Raw genomic sequence first — 22,490 nt, forward strand, 5'->3', positions numbered from 1 at the left:
GTAATCAAAATATTCAGTTTCCCACAAGTCCTTCAAAGTTTGACCTCTGGGCCTACAGGAATATATAAACAGACACACACACAGCCATAGTGGGGCCTGAGTCCTAAGGACCACACAAATGGTTTATGCTGCAAGGAAGAACTTGCATCCTGTGGAGCAATGGCATCAATGTAATGATGGGTGTTGCTGTACACAGAAAACAGGATGGGGAGGGGAGGAAGGGGAGGGGAGGATCCCATTAGTCTGCACCAAAAGTAATTCCTTAGATTCTAATGTGAGACTTTTGGGAAGCAGGAGGACAACTCAAAGCAGCAGAGGGCAAATAACTGCCAGAGGTAGTTGGGTCTGCTTAGAAGCCCAGGAGCCAAACCCTCATAAGAAGAGCTCTGCTGGATCAGGCCAATGGCCCATCTAGTACAGCACCCTGTTCTCACAGTGGTGAACCAGATGCCTGTGGGAAACCCATAAAGCAGGACTTGAGCACAAGAGCACTCTCCCCTCTGCAGTTTCCTGAAATTGGTACTCAGAAGCTTTACTGCCTTCAGCTGTGGAGACAGAGCATAGCCATCATGGCTAGCAGTCATTCCTCAAGGAGCTCCACCATAACTAAACCAATTCCAAGTTAATTGTGGAAATTGGGGGGGGGGGGAGGGACCATGTATGGACCCCTCCAGATGTTTTGGAGTACAACTCTCCCTGTTTGGAGCTGTAGGCAGTTGAAGTCCAGAGGGCAGCAGGTGGGAAATGGCTGTCACCCTACACATCAAGTGGGAGTCTAGGTTGAGGTGGGCAACTGTATTGCAAGCCCCTTGGAAATGTATCAGCAGAGGCAGTGGCCTTTAATGAGTATCTCAGGGTGAGGTTTTCTTTTTTGTTTTCTTTTAAAGTACTCTTTTGCAACATTCCAATACCGCTTTTTACGACCTAGTTAATGATCACACTTACTGAAACTAATTTAATGTGTAATAAACCTTCTTTACTACCATCTTCTTTTTTTCAGGGAGAAGGCAAGAAAGAGAGGGAGGATAAGGAAGGGCAATTAAGATGAGAAACATATGGTTGCCTCTTCTTAACAAAAAGTGTGTGAACGACCTTGCAAATTTGGGCCTTTGTGAAAGTCTAATTGAGACATCAGCCCTGAGTGCTCACTGGAAGGACAGATCCTGAAGCTGAGGCTCCAATACTTTGGCCACCTCATGAGAAGAGAAGACTCCCTGGAAAAGACCCTGATGTTGGGAAAGATGGAGGGCACAAGGAGAAGGGGACGACAGAGGACGAGATGGTTGGACAGTGTTCTCGAAGCTACCAGCGTGAGTTTGACCAAACTGCGGGAGGCAGTGGAAGACAGGAGTGCCTGGCGTGCTCTGGTCCATGGGGTCATGAAGAGTCGGACACGACTAAATGACTAAACAACAACAACAATTGAGACATCACACAGCTCTTCTTTACACTGAACACTTGTGCAAGGAATGTAGGCTCTTCTGTGTGTCCTGAGCCATTAATGCGTCCTGAACCTCTTGCCTAGAGTAAATAAGGGAGAAGCAGAATGTGAGAAATAGTACGGCGCAAGGCTGGCCCTACCATTAGCCAGAGCTAAGGCAGCCGCCTCAGGTGGCAGATGCTGCAGGGCAGGCAGCAATGGGGAGTGTCTGAGCGGCCTGCCCTAATCTAGCCAGAGTCTCTCGGGTTTAATGGAGGATGCTACCCCCTTTACAGCGCTGAAGTAAGGTGGCGATTGGTTGGCTTCTGCACGTGGAATAAGGTGAGAGGGAATATCTTATCCTTTGCCTCAGGCAGCAATATGTCTTGGGCTGGTCCTGGTATGATGTAATGGTTAGAGTGTTAGACTTGGACCCCGAAGACCATAGTTCATATCCCCACCCAGCCATGAAGCTCACTGAGTGACCTTGGACCATTTATTGTCTCTTACTCTAACTTACCTCACAGGGTTGTTGTGAAGATAAAATGGGGAGAGGAAAGCAATGTATGCCACCTTGAACTCCTTAGAGGAAAGGTGGGGCTATCAAATGAATAAATACATAAATGTTAAGATCACTAATTGAGACATGAAACCGTTGGTTTCCAGTTGTGCTCAGGGAAAAAGAGAGCAGGAGCAGAGGAACCCCCTACTCTCCTCCTTTTGCCCCCTCTAGATCTGATATTGAAGGAGATGGAGCTGAACTTTCACCTTGCTTAGAAACTGACAAAGCAGTTTCTAGATCATTTCTAGATCCTGTCTTCCTGCACCAGGTGGTGGTGGGCAGGAGTTGATGGTGGTAGTTATGAGCAGATAAACCTTGCTAAGGATTCCACAAGATGAAGCTTTGTGCTCCAACAACAGTTTCAGGGGTGAAAGAGATGGATGAATTGGCAATTTTAGTTTCTCTCATTTTTCCAATTATTTCTATAATCAGTTTGCACTTTTAAAAAATGCTTACAAAAATTCAGCAGCATTTTCAGAAAAGAGCAAATTTTGAAGAACAGGTGCAGTTCAGTTTGTGTATTGTTTTTGGAACTGCAGATTATGTAAATCTACATTAAAGTTCAAAGTGAACCAAATTTCTCCCACATCCCTAGTTGGAGGGATACTTCTCAGCACTTGTTAAGTGTACGTTTTTCCCAATATATAATTTGCAAACAATGTTCCTTAATACAAGGTGTTTTGTGTTGTTTTCACTGATATGCACATTTTACGCACACTTTTCTCCAGCAAACATATTTTGCTGTCCACTTTTGGTTGGGGAACTGCACAGCAAAGTTCAGAGATATGTACACTTCAAAGCATATTGCATTTTGCATTTTGCTTCTTGATTTGGGGAAGGTGTGAATTAGGTAGGTAATTGTATTTCTCCCCCACCCCACCCCTAGCAGGGGAGAAATTAAACTTCTTGCACTCCAGGTTGCTTCAGAGATCCTTGCAACGAGCTTTATGGCAATGTTAACGCATAATGAGGAGGGTGTCTCTTGGGCCACAGGCTGCCATTGAAACTCTGCCAATCACTTCTTCCCCAATCACAAATCAATGACGAGGAACAGCAGAAGGTCGCATCCTTTATTATTAATGAAAAATAACCCTCAAGAGCTGCTGTTGCTGATTCAAGGTCTGCCAGACCTCTCAGGCAACCCCAAGCAGAGTGTGATGAATCAGCATAATAAAAGTGTGCCAGAACTTGCCAGCTCTTCTTGCACGTGCAACAGAAGCAAGATGGATTATCCATTGGACTAAATTGACTTTGGACTATCTGGCAGTTGAGTCGTAAGCAGTGCAGGCAGCGAGAGAATGGACAGGCAAAGGGAGGCAGTGGGAGAAGGGAGAACATTATCACAGTTAAAGGTGACAGCACCTGGGTGGCTTCCGAATCCCTTGGCACTCATTGCAGCTCAGCAGGTTATTCGCTTCAAGTTCACGAGCTCTTCTTAGAAGCGGTGGTGAGTAATTACTACAAAAGGATCTGCACATCTCTTTCCATCTTTTCATATCCACAAGACAGAATCAATAGGGGAAAGACCAAGAGAGAGTGCAAAGTTTTCAGGACAAAAATCAATTAAAAAGGAAGAAGTGCAAAAATAAAAGACGGGGGCAGCTGGAGGAGGGATAAATTGTATCTGCGGAAGCAGAATACTGGGGGAGAGGGGGTTCCTTTCCACGCATTGCCAATGCAAAAATGCTGCTCTCAGTAAGATGATGCCTTAGGATGGTCAGGTGCCTAACTTTACAAACTCCTCCATTTGAAGGCATCTGCTATTTGTAGGTTTGTATGATCCAAGTCTGCTTAAAAAAACAAAAACTGACCCAGGCACATACAAGGTCACCTGATCATAGTCTTCCCCTCTACAGTGAGATGTACTTAGGCTCTATTTCAATTATAGTAATTATTTCCAAATTTGCATCGATGCCTATGAATTAACTCATGCAAACTGAATGCAAATCAGTGTTCTCTTTCATTAGGGCTGGTCCTACCATTAGACAGAACAAGGTGGCTGACTCAGGCAACAGATCTGGAGTGTCGTGAAAGGGCAGCAAATAGTTTTTTTAAATGCAATTTATTAGTATTGCATTTTTACTGCTTGAGGGGAAGCAGTTCTGGGATTTTCTGCCTCAGGTGCCTAAATAAATAGACTAGCTCTGGATATTAAAGACTTTGGGATAACTTGCTGTGTTCAGGCAGTAAAATATAATGGGCCGGCCCTGTCATTTGCCCTCTTCCTTTGGTGATACAAAGTGCCTCATTAGAGGTAATGTAAATGGCCACGTGGTGCTGTCCTACTGTGGGGAAAAGCCCTCACCTTCCACATTTACATTACGGGGAATAAGCCCCCTTTAGACTTCACTCTTATGCAGGTTGCCTTCTCTGGAACACACATGCACAAATAGGAAACTGCTTTATATCCATTCAGATCATTGGTCCATCTAGCTCAGTATGAACCCCACCCAGTGACTGGAAAAGCTACTCAGGGTTTCACACAGGGGAAGTTCTTTAACCTATAACCAAAACAAATTACTCCATTAATTAGATCCACATTTCATTTTTCCTTAATTCATCTAACCCTTCTCCAGTTAAGCTTATTTTCTCTTCAATAAGACCAAACTGTTGTACATATCATTGGAACTGATCTACAGGATTCCTGGCTATTTATAAAATAATTTAATAATAATAATAATAATAATAATAATAATAATAATAATGCCAGCCTGACAAAAACTTGTCTCATGCTTCTTGGAGTTTGTGAGAAATCTTGCTTTGTTCATGAGGTGACCATCCAAAGCCGAGCTCAGAAAGCCAAAAGGGACCAGGCATTCTGAATATCCCGCATGCATATTTATTGAAAAGGAGATGAGAACTTTTGAATTCAGACCCACATCTTCAAAACTGTTTTGACTTTTAACATCAGTTTTCTTTCTAGAGGGTATCTTCGTGAACAAATCAATCTCCACAATTCCTGTGAGGATCCCTGGTTAAGTTTTACTTCAAAAATCAATGGGATGGGATGATGATATTTCAAAATGTGCAGTCTGCAAATGAAAACCTCTTTATCGATCGCTTATAACATCTTAAGTTTCCTTGGAATGCGTAAATACAAGCATGCTCAGTGATCCAGATGCAGAGAGTGGGGGGGGGGATGTGATTAACTTGCATGAAATAAAAAACCTATTTCTGGGACTCCTTCTCCCCTTCCTTATCGCCCAAGACTTCTCAAAATTTAGAGTGCACCTATGAGTTGATAGGTTCCGTTAGACTATAATTCCCATCATTCTTGACTAAAAAAGGGAGAGAGAAAAAGGGGTGGAGTAGAGGGGTTATTGTTATTATTATATTTACTTATTCCCCACCTTTTCCCCCTGACAGGGACTCAAGGCAGCTTACAGATAAAATAAGAGCAGCTTAAAACATAGGAAGAAAACAATCATTAAAAAACAATTAAAGATTATATATACACGCAGACAATTAAAAACAAATTGATAATTACAATAAAAAACAGCACAGCACCAGGCATTTCATTAAAAGCAGTCGGTTCCCAAGCGCCTGTTGGAATAAGGAGATCTTCACCAGCTGGCGGAAGGACAACTAGGAGGGGGCCAGTTTAATTTCTCTAAGGAGGGAATTCCAAAGTCTGGCAGCAGCCACCAAGTAAGGCCCCTTCTGGCGTCTCCACCAAATGCGCCTGAGAGGGATCAAGAGAAGGATTCAATGTGGAATCTGCATCTTTCTAACTTCTCTAATAATCAGTGGAACTTCAGTTTTGCATTCTAGCTGATTTCAACCAGACTCATCCTGCTCTTCCCAACACTGAATAAGATGTCAGCAAACTCAAGCCAACGCACTTTGTCCTCTTTATTTACTCTTTCATGCAATAAGGTACTTGTCAGCCTCAACAGTGAATAAGTTGTTATTCTTTTGTCCTACAATTACAAGCTCAGGCAGTGTGACCTGCCCTGCCATGATTTTCACCCTAGCTAGCCATGTGAAATACTTTGCTCCCCAGTGTTTGCAGGAGAACAGTGAATGCAAAAGGGCGTTGAACATCTTCATTCAGACATTCTTATGCAATGCCTGACAAGCAATGGGAGTCAGCTAACAAAACCAGGCATTGATAATACATTTCTAGCCCTATAAGGTCTAAGTCTGACAATGGCTGTTTAGTTCAGCTGATCTATTGATATAACCCTAAAAACTCTTTCCTGGCAGAACTACATGAGAAAATGCTGGAAGTTATGAGTGCTATAAGATTTAGCCAATTGATTAAAATTGGGCCCCAACTGAACATCTACCAGGCTGTGAGTTAAGAGCAAACTTTATTATTTATACTATCCCAGGAAGGGGGGGGGGAGAGCACTGCTTTTATAGATTTGCATGTGTAGCTTATTTTTATGTATTAGTTAGCATTATTGTACTTTCAGAATTTTATTGTCAGCTGTACTGATAACTTGACTGAAAGGTGGGGCACAAATAAAAGTCATGGTGGCACTTATATAAGGAGACTATCCTGTTTTATCTTCTCAATAACTGTGTGAGATACATGTCTTGATTCATGGGAATTTGATGCCCACAGGAGAAATTGAGAGTGAAGAGCCCTGGGAAGCAGAAAAGAACAGGACCCTGGACAGTTCCAAGAGGCCTTGGTGTTGTATCTGCTGAGTGCTTCAGCCAGCTGAAGCCTTATGTAGGCTCATCAGATCTAGAGTGTGCTAGGCTGGCTGGTTAAAGAGCCCTCATTTTGCTTTGTAGGCTTTGATGCTTGAAAGGCTTGGGAAACAGATGTTGCAGGAACTCAACCTCTTCAATCAGAAGATAGTGGCAGAGGTGTGTCCTTTGGCCAGAAGGGGCCTGAAGCCTTATTTTAATGATTCCCATTCCAAGGAAGTGGCCTGAACCTTGACTACCTCAGTATCCTCTGCTGCTCACTGCAAAATCCCTGGATCATAGATCATGACAATAGGTTAAGCTAAGAGACTAGCCCATGGTCACCCAAGTGAGGTCCATGGCTAAGCATGGATTTGAATCCAGACCTCCAAGACCAAACACAACAGGCAATCCAATTCACCGCCCCACACTGCTTCTCCCTATAGTCTGGTACGTTGCTGTGCATAGGAATTAAACTATTGAAATATAAACTTTCCTTCCAATAATTGATAACTTACTAAACCAAAATCTCTCTTCCCACATTTTAGTAACATGCAAATGCACCTAAATGCATTTAATCAGTAAAAAGAAACAGACAGAAAATCAAATAATACTGATTCATTGAGCACCCAAGATGTTACTAGGAGAATCATAGTTGCAGGGTCCCAAAAGGTGACACTGTCTGGCCTGTGCTCCCCAAAGGTGGCAAGAGCACACTAGAAACCGCTCATATATTTCAATGCACACAATCCAGACCAAAAAGATGTGCCAGAAACAGACAGCAGCAATTGGCAGAAGAGCACTAGAGGCCTTGTGGAAGTAAGCTAAGTTGCCCTCTGCCATGGAAGCCATACAATAAAATACCTAATTTATTCCTGGATCAATGTTTTGGCACAGTAGTGAATTCTGGAATAAAGCTTTCAATAATAATAATAACCCGGTCAAGAGCCCAACTACTAAGTCCAGGAGTGGGAGCCAGGACAGACACCATTAGTCTCACTCCATAGAAAGCCAGTGTGTATCTGACTGTAGCACAACCTCTGGTGGACTATCGGTGCTGCACAGCAGGAAGTTTTTCACTTCTACAAGAGTTTACAAAACAGCACGAATGCATTTTCACCTTTCACTCACAGCTCTTTGGACCCAAGCCACTGTGTCCAACTGGCTTTATTGTCAAGCAAGCGTGCATAGGATTGTGCTGGGAACATTCCACTCTGATCTTGATTCAAAAAGGTAAACATTTTCAGTCACATTTGCATTTTTTATAGATGCTCTAAGAAATCCGTCAGATGCAAAATGCCAGCGGTGTGCAAGACTGTGCAAAAGGGAACCAGGTACCAGGTGTCCAGATTTTGATAACAATAGCTACAAGAATAATGAGACAATTATGTTTTGGCAGGCAGTTAAGGGTTTTTTTTTAAAAAAAAAATCAGTTTTGACATTTATATGAGTGGCATTAATGAAAAAGCTTGGTGCAAGATTATCTCTTTATCATATGACTAAAACAATTAGAGACATTCCATTGATGGATGCTGCGGCCCTCTCCGTGGCACAATAATTATCTTTTAATGAGCCCACATTAATGTAAATTGGATTCATCAGGAAATAAATTTTGTAACGAATGGGAGATGCTCTCTCCAGGTAACCTTTCATGAAAGCAGCGTAAACCCAGAGCCTGATGCGTTGGTGGGCTTGGAGAGTTTAGCCCCAGACAGGGGACAAGGAATCAGTTCAGGCAAGATCACATGCTTGCTTAGACTCTGCACAGCCCGTTTATGGGGCTGAAAAATTATGTCAAATTAGTTTGTTGCTTCACCTTTGATTAAACATGGATTTATGGTTCATTAATCATGCAAATCTGATCCAGCGCCCCTCCTCCTTTCCTATTAGCAAGGTTTCACCCTCCTCAGGGGTTCAGTTGTTCAAAAGTACACACTAATTATTGCTGCAGGAACCACCAAAATGAGATTCTAAACAGACAACACGTTCCCGCTGTACTGTCAACTAATTCACATCTCACTTGAGTTTGTTGGGTCCCCTGTGACTTCCTGGGTGTCTCTATCACACAAGACGGACAGCTTGGCCATAGTAACCCATGCACTAATAACCTCAAGACTGGAGGACTGCAATGTGCTCTGTGTGAAGCAACCAGGCTGTTTTACAGCTATTATGGATTAGAATGTGATCACTGATGTGACATAAAGAGAGCATATAACACTTTGCTGCCAATTTGCTTCCAGTGCAGGTTTAGAGTTTTGCAGTACGCATTTACAACCCTAAACAACTTGGGATCCGTCTATCTGAAAGAGCACCTGCTCCCCTGTAGACCCAGCTGCTCACTGAGATCTGCAGACAAGGCCCTCTTTGTGGTATCATCACCAGCAAGTGGTGTTCCATCTTTTATTCACCCACAAGTGATCTTTAACCTTATTGGCAAACTGTACTAGCTTTCAGCTGCATACTTACAAAGTACTTGTTCGCACAGTATCAGTGATGCTGCTTGTACACACAAGCACCAGATTGGATCATATATGCATTACTGTTTTGTTCTGATTTATTGGGTTTATTTTGTTTTATAATTTTATATTATATTCCGCTATAGTCCCCCCTCCCCCAAATGGACCAGAATATAAATAATTTAGAATATATATATATATATATATATATATATATATATATATATATATATAAAATGACCTCTGGTTCCAAGACACAAACATGGGTTCTACCAAGCTATGATCATCAAACTGTGAAGGCTTTAGGTTTTAAACCTGGAAAAATAGATTTTGTAGGATTTCAAAACCCACAAAAAACTGTGGGAGAAAACGACAGCGGCTGCATCATACATAACACTAAGCAATGGTTTGCTTGAACCATGGTTTGTTCAACAATTCGTGATTTTTTTGTTTATTTGTTATAATGTATCTTGGGAAATGTATAAAATTACATATAGTAAATGGAATACAAAAAAATCAGCACAAAATAAATTTTAGTACAGCATTGCCTTTGTCATGCTGTGGAACACTTTTCCAACAGAGATTCAACAGGCATCCTTGCTTTTGGCTTTAAGGTATCTTTTGAAAGCTTATTTTTATGCCAACAGGCCTATGCAGTTATTTACATTTTTTTCTTGAGTAACCAGTAATTTCATGATTGTTCTGTACTGCTTTTAAATGTTTATTTATATGTTGCTATACACCACCCTGATGTTTCGTGAAAGGGGGTGTTATGAAAATATTTGTTATGAATGAATGAATGAATGAATAAATAAATATAGTCTGTCGCCTAAAGTGGATTTCAATGTTATTTCAGATTTTTTTCCATCCAGGTACACCAAGGTCAGAAAACCCGAGCCTGAATGCAGTCTGGAGGACAAGAGCTAATGACTTGGAGAGAGCAGCCATGCCTTTTTGTGTGTGAAAATAAACAACCAGGGAGCCAATGGCAAAGGAAATTCCCCCTCTGGCCACATCCTTTCCTGAAAATGGGTTTCAGTTCAGTGGCCACCTAATGGCAGCCAACCTTAGTTTTCATGCTGGGAGGCAACAGGCGAAACTAAACTCTTACTGATTCCCATTGCCTTCTGCTGCATGCCTGCATAAGGGCCATCAGGGCAGAGGGAAGAAGGAGGGGGATGCATTTAACCACAGAGCCTAGGGCTTGCTGATTGGAAGGTCGGTGGTTTGAATCCCCGTGATGGGGTGAGCTCCCATTGCTCGGTCCCTGCACTTGCCCAACTAGCAGTTCGAAAGCAGGTCAGAGTGCAAGTAGATAAATAGGTACCACTCCAGCAGGAAGGTAAACGGCATTTCCGTGCACTGCTCTGGTTTGCCAGAAGTGGCTTAGTCATGCTGGCCACATGACCCGGAAGCTGTACGCCGGCTCCCTCGGCCAATAAAGCGAGATGAGCGCCGCAACCCCAGAGTCATCTGCGACTGGACCTGTCAGGGGTCCCATTACCTTTACTTTCAGGCAGTTTAGAAGTGGAAGCCACAGCACTTCTAGACTTCCACACACATCCTTCCCCAGTAGTCAGAGACTATAGCTGGGCTGGCGATGGCTGCCTGCCCAGCAATTACATCCTGGGTCCCACAAAGTGTGAGCATACCTATGCATCCCCTTGGTTGAAGCAAGAAGATGGAGAAGTCATAGGGGACTGACTGCTTCCTGCTCCCAAACTACTCTGCCCATTCTTCCTTGCTACCAATTATACCTGGAATCCTCCCACAACTGTACGGGCCCCTTCCTATTATCCTTTCCTTCCCTAAAAAGCCAGCCAACATTGTAGACCTGGCTTCCTCAAACTCAGCCCTCCAGATGTTTTGAGACTACAATTCCCACCATCCCAGACCACTGGTCCTGCTAGCTAGGGATCATGGGAGTTGTAAGCCAAAAACATCTGGAGGGATGAGTTTGAGGAAGCCTGTTGTAGACCAACAGGAAACAATGCAATCATTGCAACCCACAACCAATTAAATAAAAAGTCTCCCTACCATTCAGGAACCCCATGTGGACAACACTGTGTTCTTTCAAACCAGAAAAGCAATCCAAGCATTATGGCGTTTCCCAATCCCTTCTCTAGTATCTCTGCATCCTGATATCCCCAAGGGGAGAACGTAAAACCCCTAAAGCAGAGCCATAGGTCAGGGGTGTCCCTAAAGGTGCTCATTAATTGCTGCAAGGGGAGCCCCAGTCACTGGAGGATTTTAAAGATAAGCTGCATAGGCACTTAAGTGCCAGAGATTGCTTCACAGCTAATCAGTCTTGCCTCCATGTGAAGAGGTGGAGGTGGGAGAGCAGAGGTGACACAAACTCCCAGGAGTTCTGGTCTAATGACTGCAAAGATGCCACCAGGGACAAATTAAGCCTTCAGTGGAAGATAATCTAATACACACTCACCACATCCTAATTTTTGCTTTCTAAAGGAAGTAGTAAAGAAACTCACAGAGGGGCATAAAGAGAGAGTGGGGGAAAGCTCAAGATCTGTGGAAGGGTTATGGGCAGATTTTAATGAATTGCTGATCCAGTGGGAGCTCATACAATCACCTGGTAGGATGGCAATTGATGAAGGAAAACACAAGGGATATATTGGATCCCCCATTACTCTGTTTAGGCTTAGCACAGGTGGGTGTCTGATATGCTAGCCAGCTGAGGCATTGCCTCACAGGATACGACAGTTCCTACTGCCTCACCTTAGCGGGTCTGGCCTGATTAGCTGTCTGGGTGGGAGACTGTGAAGCAGCAGCAGATGAGTGGTATATCTAAATTGAATTAGACCACTAAACGGCAACAGTTAAGATACGCATTGGTGTGAAATCAACCAGCACCATCAGAATTACACAGTGAGGATTGGGAAATTCCAGAGAGAGCACCTATGCTCAGCCGTGCTGCAGGTAATACAGAGAAATGGCACAGCGGGCCAAGAAATCTGTGTGCATTGATTGTCTCCCCAAATGAGACCGTCATTCTGCAAATCTCTTTCAGTTAGGCATAGGCAAATCTGTCAGTTTCTCTCAGTTTCCCAGTGGTAAATTTATTTATACCAGGCAAAGGGCCTTCTCGGTAGCAGCACCCGCCCTGTGGAATGCCCTCCCACCAGATGTCAAAGAGAAAAACAACTACCAGACTTTTAGAAGACATCTGAAGGCAGCCCTGTTTAGGGAAGCTTTTAGTGTTTAACAGACCATTGTATTTTAATATTTTGTTGGAAGCTGCCCAGAGTGGCTGGGCTATAAATAATAAATTATTATAATATTATTATTTCTCCACATTTCTTTTTCCCCCCTTTTTCAATAAAAAAGGCCTCATGAAATTTCAGCAGCATCTTAGTAGAAATGATTCCTAATATACACATTTTTGCAAAACAATTTCCCTTGGTATAATGCACTTTTGTAATTTTCACCATTATTTGCATTTTTAAGTACACTTTGCCCCAGTAGATGCCCTTTTATACTGGAGAACTGCATAGTGAATTTTGAAGGATAGTTGTGTTTAGCTACACACATTGCTTTGGAAAGTGTGCATTAGGTAGGTTTCCCTTTTAAAAGTAAACTGAATCTAGTTTCTCCCCCATTCCTAATTCCAATTCATATAGGCTGCGCCAGCAGCTCCTTTCCCTTCCCAAGAGACCCCAATAAAAAGAAAGCACGGTATATAACAATTGCAACAAATGAAAATTTCTTTCACTGCTGAAAGGTTAGCAGATTTCAAAAGTTAATCATCACCAGCAAATTAGGAAGCATGCACTGACCCTTCCTTTAATCTTCAAAGAAGAACAAGGACCCTACAATTCTAAAGCTTTGCCATGATATCCCGAATAAACAGTCTCCTGCTTTGTGTTGGTGTTCCATCATTGCCGGAAATTAAGCCATGTTCCTAAGGAGGTACTGCATTAGTCACAAAGATATCTCCCCCCCCCCCGCACCCCAGCCACTACAACAGTTTATTAATAGATGCTTGAAATGATCCCAAGTCTGTAGGAAGAATCATCACTTACTGATGTTTTCTGTTCTTGTCTGGAAGTGGAGCAGTAACAAATGGATATTGGTGATAAACCATAAGTATTAAAGTGGAAGTATTAAAAGAAAAAAGGTTAACAGGAGCAAAGAAATGACACTGTTTAAATGAACAATGGATGAGAGGTTTGCTGGATACAATGGGCTTTGCCAAGAATCAAATGCATTTTTATGCTAAGAGAAGTCAGGATTTCTTTATTGCATTCCCCCCACCCACCCACGGAACAGAAATAAAAAATGCAATGAGGATAACTTTAATTCTGTTGAAAGACGAGATGTTGGGTAGAGTAGCCAAAAAGTTACCCTTGGATTCAACAAACATTAGCACTGTTGCGAATGGCAAAGTACACAGGGCTGTACCTAAGTTCTACTCAGGGTAAAACCGTTGACATTAACGGACCTGAATTAGGCATGTCCATTAATTTCAGCAGGTCTATTCTGGTTATGACTAGCATTAGATACAGTGCACAATCTTCAGCCAGATGCTGCATAGGAAGGAAAGGGAATGTAAGAATGTAAGAAGAGCCTGCTGGAAACAGGCAAATGGCCCATCCAGTCCAGCATGCTGTTATCACAGTGGCCAACCATACAACCTGAGCACAAGAGCTCTCTCCCCTCCCTTAGTTTCCAGTGACTAGTATCCAGAAGCATTGCTGCCTCCAGCCGTGGTCGCAGAGCATAGCCACCACTGCTAGTAGCCACTGGTAGGCTTGTCTTTGATGAATCTGACTAATCCTCTTTTAAAGCCATCCAATCAATCAATCAATCAATCAATCAATCAATCAATCCAAGTTGGTGACCCTCATTGTCTCCTGTATGTGCTGCATGAAGAAATCTTTCTTCCATCTGCCCTGAATCTTCCAACATTCAAGCTTCATTGCATGCCCATGTGTTCTAGTGTTATGAGAGAGGCAGAAAGGGTTTCCCACCCACTTTGTCTGTGGCATGTGTAGTTTTGTAAGCTTCTATCACATCTGGGCTGATAGAACTGCTGAGCTAACTCTGACCAGAGTCCCCTTCCCTTTCCTAATTTTAACAAAGAAGTCTTTAGATTCGTACCAACACCCCTACACCCAGGAGAAAATGTAGATTTTTTCCTGCTGTATAACAAGCAATGCTTCCCCTTGCCTTTTGCTCCTCTTCTGACGCATGAACCTGGCTTCAAATCAGTGAAGGGTTTCCTATTTATTTATTTATTTATTTTTAAAAGTCTTTCGGCACTTAGCATATTGAACTAGCCAAATTTTTACTGCCATATTTCAGCCAAGCAATTCCTTCTTGTTGTTAACTTGAAACCCTGCCCTTGGAGAGGGAGATAGTATCACAATCAGATCAAGAGTTTGCCCATCAACACTCTGCACAGCCAGCTTCTATGGTAAACAGGAAGGATCAGATGCCCCAAACATGGATTTCCTTTGGGAAATCTCTTTGTCCAGACAAAAAGCAGTGAGCGCCAATCCAGAACAGGTTCAGCACTTGTGATAGGTTTGTTCTCAAAACAGCCCTAGACCCTAAACTTCATACCTTATGCACACTCAAAGCTCATGTAAGTCAATGTTCTCCAGGTGCAGACATCCATAATGGATGCAGAATTCATGCTGGAGAAGATTCTCTGACTGAGGGTAGTTGGAGTCATCCCACAAGGGAGCAAGCTGAGCAGACATATCTCACTGGGAAGCTCTAGAGGAATTAAACCATAAACACAACCTTACTCCATACAATACTTTGCTTAGTGAGTAGAATGCCATTATTCTGAGTATCCTTATGCAAACAGAGAGATACCGATGTGTTCCAAATTACGCCACACAAATGCATAACAGGGAACCACACTCCTGGTTACAATTATAAAATCCTTTGAGGCACCCCATATTAGAAAGACAGGAGAGATCACCAGTTGAGAACATTCCCAACCATATAGCCTGTTTTGCCCATCCTCTTGTCCACTTCTCTGCAAAACTTCTATGTTTTGGAAAAACACAGTAGGGTACCACCATTTGACTCAGTTTGCAATTGTTAAAGCTATCAGTGTATCTGACTTGTGTCAAAATAATAAACGCATTGTAGATTTCCCATGGAAATCACTAAGGAGCGTATAAGCCAGGGATGCAGCAATATCATGCTATTTGTGGGCAATTTGTCTCCCTTGTAACAGACCAAATCAAAAGTAAAAATGATATGGCAGTTCTTCCTGAACTGTAATAGAGATAAATTGGAAGGGTGGCATCTGGGGATTATTTCTAAAAATGCAGGCGGTTTGTTGTCTTCCTCCCAAACGCAGATGAAGAGCCTTCCTTGATTCAGCAATGGCAGCTTGTTCTGATACATTCAAGCTGAGAAATTAGATTAATAGATTAAAATGTCATTTTGATGGTTGAAGAAGGTGCCCAGGATTAAACAGCCAGCAGATTTTGAAGTTATTGTTTTTAACATAAGTGCTTGGGGAAACGGCAAGGGGGGAGCACCATTTTAGAAGATGCATTCCCCCTGAATAGTTTTTACTCATGAGCAAATCAACTTGAGCTAGAACTCCTATGACTGATGGACAGGCAGAGCAATCCTAGATATTGGAAGCCAGTATAAATTGTACTGGGGTAAATTGTGCTGGGGTAACTTACCCCTACTACCTTCAGGAGCTGCTGCCAGCTGAGCTGGTTTGAACCTTCCAGTAGGAAAACAAGCCTTGAAAGCAGAGTTTGACTGACACCACACTTTTTGCCAATGTAACATCTGCTGGGTTGCTAGGTCACATGGCCAAGCTAAATGGGAGTAAGTCTCCCCTTGCTCTATCCCTGCCACATGCTCACCACTCCCACAGAACACCCTTTTTTCAGGACTTACCCCAGCCTTTGGTCAGTCAACTTCAGCTGAGCACATGCTGAGATGGGATGGAGGACTTATGCCAGCTTATCTCTGGCTGAGGCAGACTGAGGGACTTCACTCAACACAGCCCTGTGTGAACCCAGTCTCAGCCAGCTCAGCTGGGGGTAAGCCTGTTCCAAATTTTGCTCATCCTGGTGGATCTTGGGTTTGGGTTGCTCCCTAAGATTACTTTAATCATGCCAGCAAAGCTATTTCATCCTGGAACATGCGCTCATAAAAGCAAGCTTTTTCTAAGCATTCAACCAAAGAACAAAAAGCTCTTGCACACTGGACTAACCTTTTCATCGAGCTATCCACCATGACCTCAACATCTCGTTCCTGCTCAGGCAGAACCAATTAAAACCCTTTAAGTGTATATACGAAGCTGGGATCTTTTGCCCCAGTGGGCATCGTTTTATGCCTGCCACATTTGCAGTTTTAATGCTCATTCTCCCATTTTGGGAGAGATCCTTGTTGGAGTTCCTTGCAATCCGTTTGTCTGTCTGCCTGCCTGCCTGTTTGTTTTAACCATCCTGGACAATTTGGTGTCATCAGCAAATTTGGTCACCTTACTGTTCACTCCTAACTCCAGCTCATTTATAAGCAAGTTAAAAATCACACATCCTCAAAGCAGATCCTCTTCTTACTACTCCATTATGAGAACTGTCCATTTATTCCTATACTTTAGCCATATGAGGACCTATCTTCTTTGCTTATTACTGCTAAGCTTACTCAGGAGTCTTTGGTAGATCACATTCAATCAAACAGGCTTAGAAGCGCCTTGCAGACTTCTGTGCTAAACATATGATGTCTGGGAGTGGAAGGGGTGGAGCCAGTTTGCACAGGAAAATTGCTAGTACAGAAATGTTCCTAGATCTCTACACACTCTTGTCCTTGCATGTCTGAAGGGAGCTGTGTGTGTATTGCCGGGGGTAGGTGGGTAAATATTCCATTATTGGACCAAATACATTCACTTAAGGTGGGGGGTGGCTCATTCATGCCTCTCCCTCCCCCATCAACATAAGGGATGCAGCTGGTACTCAGAAAAACTGCAAACTACCACATTATTCTACCCCCCTCCCTGCTTTTGGGGAGGCAGGAAGACAATATGATCAATGCTAGCTCTTACCCAAATCAATCTTGCAGCTGCTCCCGTGTTGCCTTCTCATGATGCATATAATGTATAAATTCTCTAAATCTATTCCTGCGCTATTGCCAGCAGCCTGTAAGTCAAGTAAACAAGAATAATAGCAGATATAATGGCATTGTTTATGGGGGGAATAAAAAAAACCCCCAAACATGCCCATCCTGTAGTTCATAAATCTATTTTAAAAATTGCATCCTACAGTTCATAAGGGACTTCTAATTTACTCCTTTCCAGCATTGCACAGCTGATGCAGAACCAAATTAAATTTGCAAAATGGAGGTTTTAAAGAAGTTCAATGCAGTTGAGGAAAAAAGTTCCATACTTATAAACAGTCTTAGAGAAAATGTGGGTTTTGCTCAATCCATTTACAGGATGAATTCAAACTTCATTTACAACTCGCATTTCACTGTTTTTGAAATACACCCTGCAGGGGCCAGCCCCTTCTACCTTTGAAATGTGGATGCATCCGTGCATCTTGAATGTATGTATGAACACACTTTGTGTGAGTCATACTTCCCACACTACCCTCACAGAAGCAGAAGCAGCAGCAGCAGCAGCAGCAGCAGCAGCAGAGAACCTTAGAAGAGAGGTGTGAGTGGAGGAAATCAGCCATTTTTGAAGAAATGCTCAAGAAGAGAGGATGTCAACATATGGAAGAGCATGCATGATCAGGCTAATTGCCGATGTAGTACACCATCCTCTGTCTCACAGGGGGCAGCCAGAAGCCCACAAGAGGGACCTAAGCCATCCTTGCCTCTTGTGGGAATGAATTCCACCATGCGCTGTATGAAGTAGTACTTTCTTTTGCCTGCCCTGAATCATAGAACTGAAGAGTTGGAAGGGACCCCAAGGGTCATCTAGCCCAACTACCCTGCAATGCAGGAATCTCAACTAAAGCATCCATGACAGATGGCCATCCAACCTCTGCTTAAAAGCCTCCAAGGAAGGAGAGTCCACAATCTCCCAAGGGAGACTATTCCACTGTCAAACAGACCTTACTGTCAAAAAGTTCTTCCTGATGTTTAGTCGGAATCTCCTTCCTTGTAATTTGAAGCCACTGGTTCAAGTCCTACCCTCCAAAACAGGAGAAAACAAGCTTGCTCCATCTTCCATGTGACAGCCTTTGAGATATTTCCAACATTCAGCTTCACTGGATGCCCCCAAATTCTAGTGTTAATGAGAGAAAAACTTATCCCTACCCACTCCCCCCCCCAAAACCATGCCTAATTTTACACACCTCTATCATGCCACCTCTTGATCGCCTTTTGTATAAACTAAAAAGGATACAGTTTGGTAGCAACAGTCACAAGGATGGCACTGTTGAAAGATTCGGTACACCGATGGCCACCAAGTTGGATGGCTTAGGTCCTTCCTGTTAAGGCATCTGGCTGGCTACTGTGAGAAGAGGAAGTGAACTACATGAGCAATTAGTCTGATCATGTAGGCTCTTTGTATGTTCTTATCCCCTCTTCCTGGGCATTTCTTCAAAAATGTCTCGTTTCTGGGTCTTCCTCCGCTCGTCTCTTTCACCCAAGCTTGTCCTAAGGATCTCTGCTGCTGCTGCTGCTGCTGCTGGGTAGAGTTTGGGACTACAATTCCCATCAGGCTGTGCTTTCTGGGCCTCATGAGAGTTGCAGTTCAAAACACCTGGAGTGCAACAGGTTCAAAAAGGCTAACTTACACTGAGGTGAAACCAGGGTTCTACTGGGACATGTGGGAAATGTATTAATCCAAAGGGAGTGTGGCGACTGGATCTAGAAGTGAATATTAAGACATGGGCCACATTAATCATTTGCAGCGACATGCTCTATGGCTCTCCTTCAAAGCAAGAAAATCATAGAACCTGAAGTTAACTCCAAACATCTTCTAGTCTGAACAGACATCCATTACACCTAAAATGCCTCTGACATTTTAATCCAATCTTACTCTGAAAACTGAGTCAAGAAGATCTGCATGCTCTCTTTTTGATATTTGGGCCCTACCTGCAATTCCAACTAGGAAAGTTTATTCTAATATTTAAGATTACTGTTACCCTTACTGTGGACATAAATCTGGCTTGCATGTATCTATGTTAGTCATTTCTAGAATACCAACTGCCAGAAAGGAAGAATGAACTCTCCCTTCTTCTTCTTCTTTTAACCATTCCCAACCTGATCACCTTGATAGATACTCTCACTCATTGCAGCTAAATTGTTGACAGACCTGGCATAAACAATGCACAATTTCCTTACCTCTTAAAACTTTCTTTTTGATATTAAATGTGTCTTCTCTTTTTCATCCTTTACTTGTAACCATGTTTTTAAGGCCCTCTTGCATATCATCCTGTCCTCCATTTTTAAATTTATATATATTTTAAATTGTAAGCATTTTCAGGCATCCTACCCTGAGGGAAACCTTCCTCTGCCAAAGAACTCCTAGGTTCCAACCTGCCACTGCTAGGACTGCCATATTTCAAACAGTGAAAATCTGTTCACCAAACTTTTTGGCCAAAGTTGTTGAGCTCTTTTGGCAAAATCGCCATTTTTGAGCTATTTTTATGGAAAATCAGTGAAAACGACACTGCCAACATGGGCTGCCATATGTCCAGATTTTCCCAGACTTTTAAAACTGATTTTTGCCCAGACACTGCTGCCGTCTGCAGTATTCCAGATATGTCCGGGAAATCCCAGGTGTATGGCAATCCTAGACTACAATCCCAAGGGAAAGGCCTGGCATCAGTTGTCCATCCACAGGTGACCTCTTGCCTGGACTACTGCAGTGCACTCTACTCAGGGCTGGCCTTGAAGACGGTCTGTTAGTTGCAGCTGGTCCAAATGCAGAAAGTAGACTGGTGAGTGGAGCAGTCTGATGGGACCATATCCACTAGTCCTGAAAGCATGCTTACTGTCAGCTCCCAGGCCCAAGTCAAAGTGTTAGTACTGGCATGCAAATCTGTAAATGTTTTTAGATGCTCTTATTTGCTTTAAATTTTTTAAATATGTTTCATTTTATTTTTCATTTTTTATTGTTTTTACTATTTGTATTACACCATTCCACTTTGCAATGGCTTTACATGTTTTAAAAATGCAGTATTCCTTATCTGTTAAAAGTTGCATTTTCTATTTGTTGCAACCTTGCCTTGAGACCTGATGGTGGATAGCAGTGAATACATCTTATAACATATCCTATTATTATTATTATTATTATTATTATTATTATTATTACTACTACTACTACTATTATTACTACTACTACTACTACTGTTTACATGTCAATAACTAAATACTAGGTCACCCATGATAAAGGACAAAGAAGCATTTCAGAGGCTCAGTTTCCTTTACCAGGCAGCGCATTGCGTCCTTCAGCAGAACCCAGAGAACCAGGAACTGGCTCGCTTTTATTGCCACATGCAGAAACAGCATCAGCTGGCGGCTCATGTTAAGACAGGATCCATCTGCAAATCTTGCTTCTCCCCTCTCGTCCCTGGAATCAGCTCCACTTGGCGCCAGAGAAAGCACCGTAATCAGCAGTGGACCATTGTGTGTTGTCTCAACTGTGGCTTCACCAAGCATTTCCTCAGCAACCCTGACTACAAGTTGTGGTCGGAGCAACTTAAGGCATTGCTGGAGAAGCAGACGCCCCCTAGAGAAGGAGCAAAAGCTTCAGGCCAGACCCCCCAGCTCAGTGCAACAGCCCGCCCCCAAGTCCTCCTGAGCAGAAAAGGCAACACCACCTGTAAGTTCTGGACCTCACAGCCACCCTGTCTCTGAGGAGACGACAGCAGGCACCAAATCTAAAGGGAAGAACGGGGAACGAACTCTACTCAGGCAGGCAGGCAATTGTGGCTTGGCAGCAAACGCATAATTCCCAAGTCGGGGCAGAAGAGTCAAATGTTGTTAATATAAATATTAGGTTGTTTGCTGTCCTGGGCTCCTTGGGAAGGAAAGGTGGGAGAGAAAATTGGGCATGCTGATCAGAAGGTCAGCGGTTCGAATCCCCATGACGGGATGAGCTCCCGTTGCTCAGTCCTTGCTCCTGCTAACCTAGCAGTTTGAAAGCACATCAAAGTGAAAGTAGATAAATAGGTACCACTTCAGCGGGAAGGTAAATGGCATTTCCTTGGCTGCTCTGGTTCACCAGAAGCGGCTTAGTCATGCTGGCCACATGACCCGGAAGCTGTACACCGGCTCCCTCGGCAAGTAAAGCAAGATGAGCACCGCAACCCCAGAGTCGTCCGCAACTGGACCTAATGGTCAGAGGTTCCTTTTCCTTTACCTTACCAATAATAATGACTGCCATAGAAGCCCTGTTGAACTAAAGTGGATTGTGAACAGAGGGCTGTATACCCAGCATCTTCTGTCTGCTAGTGCAAGGGCTCTTACACTAGTGGACAGGTGAGTTCTAATGATGCACAACAGAGGAATCCAATGCACCAGCTGCACTAACAGAAACTCAATGCACATCAGACTGCAGAATCTATTGTGCAACAAAGTCACCAGCAACCTGCTTATGCATTTTCTTGCGCATCAACGTTCCACTGGTGCAAAGCATTTTGCCAGCAGAAGAAGTATACTGCCAAGTGAGTTTAACTTGGTGCTACATCGGATATTGTCTATCTTCCGGAACGCATGCAGGGTTTAGATGGAAGTTCTCACCAGGCCTTGTGTCCTCATGTCCTGCTTCACATTACAAATATTAGGATTCTGTTTCAGCATTTCCGTTCTCGTGATTCTACTCACTGCTGTGCTCCAGCAGTGGCAACCAAGACCCCATTCGTATCAATCCATCTAAAGGCAGAGTGATCCTGCTGCAAAGTGCAAATACATTCAGCACCCTGACATATGGGGCACTCAAAACAGGAAAGGAAGGGCAATTTGCAGTCTGGGACTGCCGCTCACATAAAAGTTCATGTTTTTAAACTCAACTCAGCATTCAATTACCTTACCCTTTCGAAACTGTAGAAGATGGGGGTGTTAATCAAACAGGTAATTTGCAAATGTTTTTCCTCAGTAAATGTCATGCGCAAGTAGATATTTAGAATATAAGGCACAGAAAAATTGCTGCCAGGTAACTTTGTGCTGGCTGTATTTATGTTTGTCTATCTTGAGAAAGAAGGAAAGTAGATGGGGATGAGGGAGAGAAACAAATCTTGTTTGCATTTTGAAGAGAAGAGGAAAATGTTCCATCTTCTCTGCAAAGCACAGAGTTTCAGCAAACAGACTGAGGCATTGCCACGGGCTCATTTTCACAACACCACTTGTGCTCAGCTAAAATTCCCAGAGTGGTTTGACAATCGATCCCTCTTCTCAAGGAACTCTGGGAATTGTAGCTCTGGAGGGCTGAAATGGGGGGTCTCCTAAATTTGTT

At 43.1% G+C, this 22,490-nt stretch overlaps 1 protein-coding gene and 1 pseudogene across 8 annotated transcripts in view; one reads left to right on the forward strand and one right to left on the reverse strand.

Annotated features, from left to right (window-relative positions):
- The window catches only part of MEGF11 (multiple EGF like domains 11), a 333,743-nt gene that overhangs the window by 180,485 nt on the left and 130,768 nt on the right, over positions 1 to 22,490 (reverse strand). The window lies entirely within an intron of this gene.
- Positions 20,419 to 20,987, forward strand: LOC310831510 (ribonuclease P protein subunit p21 pseudogene; annotated as a pseudogene). Its single transcript has one exon. The product of its transcript is annotated as a ribonuclease P protein subunit p21 pseudogene (transcript).

This window comes from Podarcis gaigeae (assembly GCF_964106915.1).
Source record: "Podarcis gaigeae genome assembly, chromosome: 14".
Taxonomy (NCBI): Eukaryota; Metazoa; Chordata; class Lepidosauria; order Squamata; family Lacertidae; genus Podarcis; species Podarcis gaigeae.